Here is a 9,196-nt window from a genome sequence, read left to right as displayed (position 1 = left end):
TGGGCGTGTCATAATATCCATAAAACCTAGCAGTAAAACACGGAAATCGTTATAATCGTTTTTCCGCCATTCATTTTTGACATCGTGAATTTTACAAACATTTCAAATATTTCGTACACACACACTCACTAGGCTCCCAGAATAGGTTATATTACATACAAGCAGGGGTGACCCAATATATTATATTACAAACAAGCAGGGGCGACCCATCATTTTGAGCCCCACCTGTTTAGCTATATATATATATATATATAAATGTCAAAAGATTGTACACACCTACTCATTCAAGGGTTTTTCTTTATTTTACTATTTTCTACATTGTAGAATAATAATGAAGACATCAAAACTATGAAATAACACATATGGAATCATGTAGTTACCAAAAAAGTGTTGAACATATCAATATATATTTTATATTTGAGATTCTTCAGTAGCCAACCTTTGCCTTGATGACAGCTTTGCACACTTTTGGCATTCCCTGTAACGCACAGTGTTGAGATTGCTTGCAATGACAACAAGCTCAGTCCGATGATGCCGTGACACACTGCCCCAGACCATGATGGACACTCCACCTCCAAATCGATTCCGCTCCAGAGTACAGGCCTCGGTGTAACGCTCATTCCTTCGACGATAAACACGAATCCGACCATCACCCCTGGTGAGACAAAACCGCGACTCGTCAGTGAAGAGCATTTTTCGCCAGTCCTGTCAGGTCCAGCGACGATGGGTTTGTGCCCATAGGCAACGTTGTTGCCGGTGATGTCTGGTGAGGACCTGCCTTACAACAGGCCTACAAGCCCTCAGTCCAGCCTCTCTCAGCCTATTTCGGACAGTCTGAGCACTGCTGGAGGGATTGTGCGTTCCTGGTGTAACTCGGGCAGTTGTGTTTGGATGTACTGATCCTGTCCAGGTGTTTTTACATGTGGTCTGCCACTGCGAGGACGATCAGCTGTCCGTCCTGTCTCTCTGTAGCGCTGTCTCACAGTACGGACATTGCAATTTATTGCCCTGGCCACATCTGCAGTCCTCATGCCTCCTTGCAGCATGTCTAAGGCACGTTTACGCAGATGAGCAGGGACCCTTGGCATCTTTCTTTTGGTGTTTTTCAGAGTCAGTAGAAAGGCCTCTTTAGTGTCCTAAGTTTTCATAACTGTGACCTTAATTGCCTACTGTCTGTAAGCTGTTAGTGTCTTAATGACCGTTCCACAGGTACATGTTCATTAATTGTTTATGGTTTATTAAACAAACATGGGAAACAGTGTTTAAACCCTTTACAATGAATATCTGTGAAGTTATTTGGATTTTTACGAATTAACATTGAAAGACAGGGTCCTGAAAAGGGGACGTTTCTTTTTTTGCTGAGCTAATGTTTTTTGTTGTCTGTTTTGAATGTTATTTTGGCATTAATACGTGTCACATATCAGTATGAAAAAAATGATAATTGAGTTAATAAAGCCACAAACAAACATGGTCTCTTTTTTGCTTTCTTGTGTAAGGCAGTTCCAAAATGCAGGCGTTTCAGCCTAACTCATTGCTTTCTGTGGTTGTGGGGGAGCCAGCAGAAAATACGGAGCGTAGGGGTTGGTAATGTTTTCTAGTTGTGCCATGATTGGCTCAGTGTTTTCTCACTCATGGGGACACTACGTCACCGCAAAATCTAAAGGGAGAGCTAGAAAGCCAAGCCCATTGGGTGCTACCATAGAGTTACATTAGAAGTGCCCATCCAAGAAGGCTCAAGGTCATTGGCCACAGACAAAATGACGTCAATATCTACAGTAGCTTTGATTGGACTGATGTCAACATCATACTTTCAAAATCTTAGCTAGCAAGCTAGCAGTCATCATGAATCAAGTAAACAATCTACTGGCAAATCCTTTTCAATCCTTGTCATTTGAAGTTAAATTAAAAAGATAAATTATAGATAAAATGTTTTGGTGCTCGTCGGCCATTGGATATAAACATTACACAACAAGTTGGAAATTGCAAATTCAACAATGAGCAGTTTGGAAGGAATTAGTGGCTAACTGCAAGCATTGCAAAGCAATCACTAGCCTGCTATTCAGTGGAGTGGTTGTGTGGTCCAAGTCTGGGTTTAAGGGTCTCTTTTCCAAGCTTAAAAGGCTAAACATTCAACATTGGCCATGCTGTCAATCCAGCATGACCTCTGCTGCGTTCAAAACAACTGGAAACTCGGAACTGGGAAATCTCAGACTTCAATGAGTTCAAGACAACTGGAAACTCTGAAAAAAACGAGCTCCAACTGGGAAAATATGTTTTGAATGGTCATCCAACTCAGAATTCCAAGTCGGGAACTCAGGCCTCTTTCTAGAGCTCCAACCTGAAGATCACTAACGTCATGAGTTTCCAGTTGTATTGAAAGCACCATAAATCCAGAGAATGACCAAGTTTGATGACAAAATTTGCCCACAAAGGAAGGCCGTTCCACCTTCCTCTTCAAGTGAGAACAACAAGTTGACTCCAAAAATTGTATGCTGCTGCATAAATGAGGTAATATGCCAGGGAGATATGTATACTGTAGCTAAGATTAACACTAAGTGTATCTTGTGTAGTAAGCTGTTAGTAGCCCATGTGCCTCACCCTATTAATTTGGTCCCTTTTCCCTTCATAACTTAGCATACTGTTTTGACTTGGTGGTGCACATGTAGCCTATAGCCTGTTTTAGAGAAATGTCATCGTCGAATGTTTGTACATCTCAATTGTCAGTAGAAACCAAAACATTTTAAAGCAAGTCAGCCATATCAGCTATTTTTTTTAAAGGCAGTAAATGAGGCTGAGTTAAGTGTTTTGCTGCCAGACAAGGCTCCGCTGACAGCCATGTGTAGTGGTTGTAAGGTTTTGGGACTGCTATGTTAGGACAGCTTTATGCAGGCCATCAAAGTTTGTGGGCACTGTTTGTCACAGTTATAGTCCAATTAATGCATTGTTTAGTGTTGTGTTGTGTAATGGCTTTACTGGCATGCATATAAAAAAAGACCTACCACTGACCAAATGTCTCTTTGTTTTCCAGTCTAACAGGAGTGCATCCTTCAGACCGTCCAGTGCATGGACATCTTAGGCCAGTGTGAGCTTGCCCCACCAAGATTTACATCCTAAAATCACCACTGCAAACAAGTTTTGTTCAAAAGAGCTAACTAAAGAAATGTGGTTAACTTTATCATGGGCACAGTGGGAATTTAAATCTGTGACGTTCAAATTATATCTTACACCTGTGTCTTACTTGCTGAAGGCCCCAGTCATCCCTGCCTGTACATGACATTGTTGAAAAACAAGTGAACAAGATATAAAGATCATACAAACAATAGGCTCCTAGAATAGGTTATATTACATTTAAGTTTTGCTCAAAGCAGCCAACTAAAGTAATTTAGTTAATGTAAATTCAATCACAAAGGCTGGTCTGAATTCACATTGTATTTTATCATGGGTACATTGGGAATTTATATCTGGGATGTTTAAATTATGTCTTATCACCAGAGTGAGAGAGTACAGTACATCACCACCAGCAGATCTCCCTGCTGAGGGTGTCATTGATCATGCACTGCTTCTCGTGGGGTGAGTCTGATGTTCCGTATGTCACGCCTCATGTCTAAAACATGGGGAAAAGGGAACATAAAGTCAACATTTCGATGCATCTACAAATTCAATGTTTTACACAATATTGTATCATATTTGATGAGTTACTGACCTGTCCGTCCACAGGCTCGATGTGCTGTAGTCTCCAAATCAAATAAAAAATCGAATAAAATTCTGTTTGTCACATGCGCTGGGTGGCCATTTGATGAATTGTTCAGCAGTCTTATGGCTTGGGGGTAGGAGCCTTTTGGACCTCGACTTGGCACTCTGGTACCGCTTGCCGTGCGTTACCTAAGGGAACAGTCTATGACTTGGGTGACTGGAGTCTCTGACAATTTTTGGGCCTTCCTCCGACACCGCCTAGTATCACTGGACGCTTGTGCTCATTCACACTGGCCTAAGATGTCCATGCACCGAATGGTCTGAAGGATACACTCCTGTTAGACTGGAAAACAAAGAGACATTTGGTCAGTGGTAGGTCTTTTTCAATGCTGTATCACCATCTTTATCTTGACAGAAAACACATTGTTTATCATAACACAAACACAGCTTGGACAATGTGACAAGTGGTCCCTCAACACCCAATCTTAAATCATGGGAACCATACACAAACATACTCTGCAGATAAATATACACATGAATTGTATCACATTTGATGAGTTACTGACCTGTCTGTCCACAGGCTCGATCTGCTGTAGTCTCTACAACTGGACGCTTGCGCTCAGATCACACTGGTACAGGATGTCATCACACTGGCACAGGATATCCATGCACCGAATGGTCTGAGGGATGCACTGGTAGGTCTTTTTCAATGCTGTATCATCATCTTTATCAGGACAGAAAATGCATTGTTTATCATAACACAAACCCAACTTGGACAACGTGGCAAGTGGTCCCTCAACATGCCTTTGTTCTTGTTTCCCAATCAACAGTCTGAATCTTCATCTTCTGCCATAGTGGATGAGCTACCTTTTCTGGTAAAAATAGGGCTATTTCTCTTTCCCAATGGAAAATGGCAGCTGCAGACCCGACTGTTGTCATTGGGCTACCGGTCCACACATCTGAAAGACAAAAAAAAGTAAATTTTACTAGCTAGCTAGGTTGCTTACTAAAATAATAACATCTGTTTCTAAATACTATAATCAACAGACTTGACTATAGTAATTTTAAAATAGACTGGGCTTTGGTCTATCTGCAGATCTAAAATACTACTATGTGGATGGGACATTTCTGCTGGGATGGAGGAATTATCTGGAATGCTCAACTAGATGATCAGGACAGTCTAGGGTACCTTTTGCCGGAAGAGGTGAAGTATTGCAATGAGCTATACGGCTGTACTTATGATTCTAATGCTCAAGAGGAAAGTTAAACCCTCAGCCGTATGGTCACTGAGGAGGACCAACAGTGGAAAGGGGGATATTCTGAAAGGGACTGACATGCAGAGATGGAGCATAAGGATTTTGGGCAATGCCCAGCAGACCACAATTTGTATTAGCCCGGGTAACATTCTGGTCCTACATCTGTGGAATGTGATGTTTGTAAAGGCAAAATTTCCCTGCTGTGTCAGGCTAGTTTGGCACATTTTCTACTAGCCCAGTCTGAAAAGTATTAACCTCGGGCTAGCTTAATTTCCATCCCTGCTGACATTTCTAACTGACTTCACAGGTCATTTGCTTAGTCATGTACAACAGATGCACTCTTGGAACAAAACTGTTTCTGTGTTTTGTATGGGGAAAACATTGAGCCCACAAATCCTTTGTGAGCTAGCTAGCCAACTTTAGCTAATGTAGCTAACTAGCCAATCAAGTGCCTTACTAGCTAGCCTACCAGGTGATATTTAGCTAGCTAGCTAGTTAACATTAGCTCACTGTTCGTGTAGTCAGATTTTTCAAAGTGGTGACATGCTAGCTAACCAACTATCCTTACCATTGGGCCGGTGTTGTGGCGAAAAGCTCCCACCTGCCAGAATTCTCCCCCTGCCCCCTTCGCATGAACACGCACGCACTCAATTATTCATTGCTGCGACTTGCTTGCCAGTTGAGATTTCTGACCACGTTAGTCTGCGTTTCATTTTATTATGTCGGTTTGATCGCGGGGAGTTTACAATCTAACCAGACACCTAGGTATTTGTAGTTGTCCACATATTCTAAGTCAGAACCGTCCAGAGTAGTGATGCTGGACGGGCGGGCAGGTGCGGGCAGCGATCGGTTGAAGAGCATGCATTTAGTTTTACTTGCATTTAAGAGCAGTTGGAGGCCGCGGAAGGAGAGTTGTATGGCATTTAAGCTTGTCTGGAGGTTAGTTAACACAGTGTCCAAAAAAGGGCCAGAAGTATACAGAATGGTGTCGTCTGTGTAGAGGTTGATCAGAGAATCACCAGCAGCAAGAGCGACATCATTGATGTATACAGAGAAAAGAGTCGGCCCAAGAATTGAACCCTGTGGCACCCCCATAGAGACTGCCAGAGGTCCGGACAACAGGCCCTCCGATTTGACACACTGAACTCTGTCTGAGAAGTATTTGGTGAACCAGGCGAGGCAGTCGTTTGAGAAACCAAGGCTGTTGAGTCTGCCGATAAGAATGTGGTGATTGACAGAGTCGAAAGTCTTGGCCAGGTCGATGAATACAGCTGCACAGTATTGTCTCTTATCGATGACGGTTATGATATCGTTTAGGACCTTGAGCGTGGCTGAGGTGCCTCCATGACCAGCTCGGAAACCAGATTGCATAACAGAGAAGGTACGGTGGGATTCGAAATGGTCGGTGATCTATTTGTTAACTTGGCTTTTGAAAACCTTAGAAAGGCAGGGTAGGATAGATATAGGTCTGTAACAGTTTGGGTCTAGAGTGTCTCTCCCTTTGAAGAGGGGCATGACGGCGGCAGCTTTCCAATCTTTGGGGATCTCAGAGGATACGAGAGGTTGAACAGGCTAATAATAGTTGTTGAAACAATTGTCTAGCCCGGCTGATTTGTAGAGGTCCAGATTTTGCAGCTCTTTCAGAACATCGGCTATCTGGATTTGGGTGAAGGAGAAATGGGAGAGGCTTGGGAAAGTTGCTGTGGGGGGTGTAGGGCTGTTGACCGGGGTAGGGGTAGCCAGGTGGAAAGTATGGCCAGCCGTAGAAAAATGCTTATTGAAATTCTCAAGGCCATCAGACTGCTAAACAACAATCACTAACTCAGAGAGGCTGCTGCCTACATAGAGACTCACTAGTCACTTTAAACAATGCCACTTTAATAATGTGTAAAGATCTTTCATTACTAATCTCATATGTATATACGGTATCTTATACCATCTATTGCATCTTGCCTATGCCGCTCGGCCATCACTCTTCCATATATTTATATGTACATATTCTTATTCCATCCCTTTAGATTTGTGCGTATCAAATCAAATCAAATTTTATTGTTGTTACTTTAGCTAATTAGGTAGTTGTTGGGGAATTGTTCGATTACTTGTTAGATATTACTGCATTGTCGGAACTAGAAGCACAAGCATTTCGCTACACTCGCTTTAACATCTGCTAACCATGTGTACAGTCGTGGCCAAAAGTTTTGAGAATGACACAAATATAAATGTTCACAAAGTTTGCTACTTCAGTGTCTTTAGATATTTTTGTCAGATGTTACTATGGAATACTGAAGTATAATTACAGGCATTTCATAAGTGTCTAAAGCTTTCATTGACAATTACATGAAGTTGATGCAAAGAGTCAATATTTGCAGTGTTGACCCTTCTTTTTCAAGACCTCTGCAATCTGGCCTGGCATGCTGTCAATTAACTTCTGGGCTACATCCTGACTGATGACAGCCCATTCTTGCATAATCAATGCTTGGAGTTTGTCAGAATTTGTGTTTTTTTGTTTGTCCACCCGCCTCTTGAGGATTGACCACAAGTTCTCAATGGGATTAAGGTCTGGGGAATTTCCTGGCCATGGACCCAAAATATCGACATATTGTTCCCCGAGCCACTTAGTTATCAATTTTGCCTTATGGCAAGGTGCTCCATCATGCTGGAGAAGACATTGTTCATCACAAAACTGTTCCTGGATGGTTGGGAGAAGTTGCTCTCAGAGGATGTGTTGGTATCATTCTTTATTCATGACTGTGTTCTTAGGCAAAATTGTGAGTGAGCCCACTCCCTTGGGTGAGAAGCAACCCCACACATGAATGGTCTCAGGATGCTTTACTGTTGGCATGACACAGGGCTGATGGTAGCGCTCACCTTGTCTTCTTCTCCGGACAAGCTTTTTTTCCGGATGCCCCAAACAATCGGAAAGGGGATTCATCAGAGAAAATGACTTTATCCCAGTCCTCAGCAGTCCAATCCCTGTACCTTTTGCAGAATATCAGTCTGTCCCTGATGTTTTTCCTGGAGAGAAGTGGCTTCTTTGCTGCCTTTCTTGACACCAGGTCATCCTCCAAAAGTCTTTGCCTCACTGTGCGTGCAGATGCACTCACACCTGCCTGCTGCCATTCCTGAGCAAGCTCTGTACTGGTGGTGCCCCACAGCTGAATCAACTTTATGAGATGGTCCTGGCGCATGCTGGACTTTCTTGGGCGCCCTGAAGCCTTCTTCACAACAATTGAACCGCTCTCCTTGAAGTTCTTGATGATCCGATAAATGGTTGATTTAGGTGCAATCTTACTGGCAGCAATATTCTTGCCTGTGAAGCCCTTTTTGTGCAAAGCAATGATGACGGCACGTGTTTCCTTGCAGGTAACCATGGTTGACAGAGGAAGAACAATGATTCCAAGCACCACCCTCCTTTTGAATCTTCCTGTCTGATATTCAAACTCAATCAGCATGACAGAGTGATCTCCAGCCTTGTCCTCGTCAACACTCACACCTGTGTTAACGAGAGAATCACTGACATGATGTCAGCTGGTCCTTTTGTGGCAGGGCTGAAATGCAGTGGAAATGTTTTTGGGGGATTCAGTTCATTTGCATGGCAAATAGGGACTTTGCAATTAATTGCAATTCATCTGATCCCTCTTCATAACATTCTGGAATATATGCAAATTGCCATCATACAAACTGAGGCAGCAGACTTTGAAAATTAATATTTATGTCATTCTCAAAACTTTAGGCCACGACTGTATGTGACCAATAAAATTTGATATGATTTGAGTTATTGCATTCATTGTCTGTGTGTCAAGTTTACAAACTATCATTTCAAGTTGATCAAAGTTTCATATATTCAACTTCTCAGATGCATTCAGATTAAGTTTTTAAATTCACTTTTCTAAAGTCAGATTCAAAACCAAAAACATCCTGGTACTTAGCCAGCCAGGAAAAGTACAGGAGAACAGATAGAATGAAATGCTCACTGTGGTAAACAGAAGCTTCTGGTTAGCTTTCTGAAGCTAATGTGGCATGTTGAATTTATTTTCTTCCTATGAATTTGGCTCTAGCGTTCAAACCGTTTCAGCTATGAACTATAAACTCCATTCCTGAAAGCTAAGACTCTGGAATATGAATGTACCTTCTGTTCCCCTCTATGATGATCACAGTTCGCGTTAAAAAGGACAAATTGGCCTCCATAAGAATACAGTTGAATAGCCCTGTCATAGTCCTTCTAAGGATAGCCTGTCCACTCCCTA

The 9,196-nt window shown here is 42.3% G+C and overlaps 1 long non-coding RNA gene across 1 annotated transcript; it reads right to left on the bottom strand.

The window, feature by feature from the left end:
* Positions 1-319: 319 nt before the first annotated feature.
* On the bottom strand, positions 320-4,643 carry LOC129828989 (uncharacterized). Its single transcript, XR_008755326.1, has 3 exons — positions 4,260-4,643; positions 3,704-4,036; positions 320-3,604 (listed from the first exon to the last, which is right to left on the bottom strand). It is a non-coding gene; the product is annotated as an uncharacterized LOC129828989 (long non-coding RNA).
* Positions 4,644-9,196: the final 4,553 nt, after the last annotated feature.

Source organism: Salvelinus fontinalis, chromosome 30 (genome assembly GCF_029448725.1).
Source record: "Salvelinus fontinalis isolate EN_2023a chromosome 30, ASM2944872v1, whole genome shotgun sequence".
Lineage (NCBI taxonomy): Eukaryota > Metazoa > Chordata > Actinopteri > Salmoniformes > Salmonidae > Salvelinus > Salvelinus fontinalis.
The sequence above is the reverse complement of the archived record's forward strand: the minus strand, read 5'-3'. Positions and strand labels throughout refer to the sequence as shown.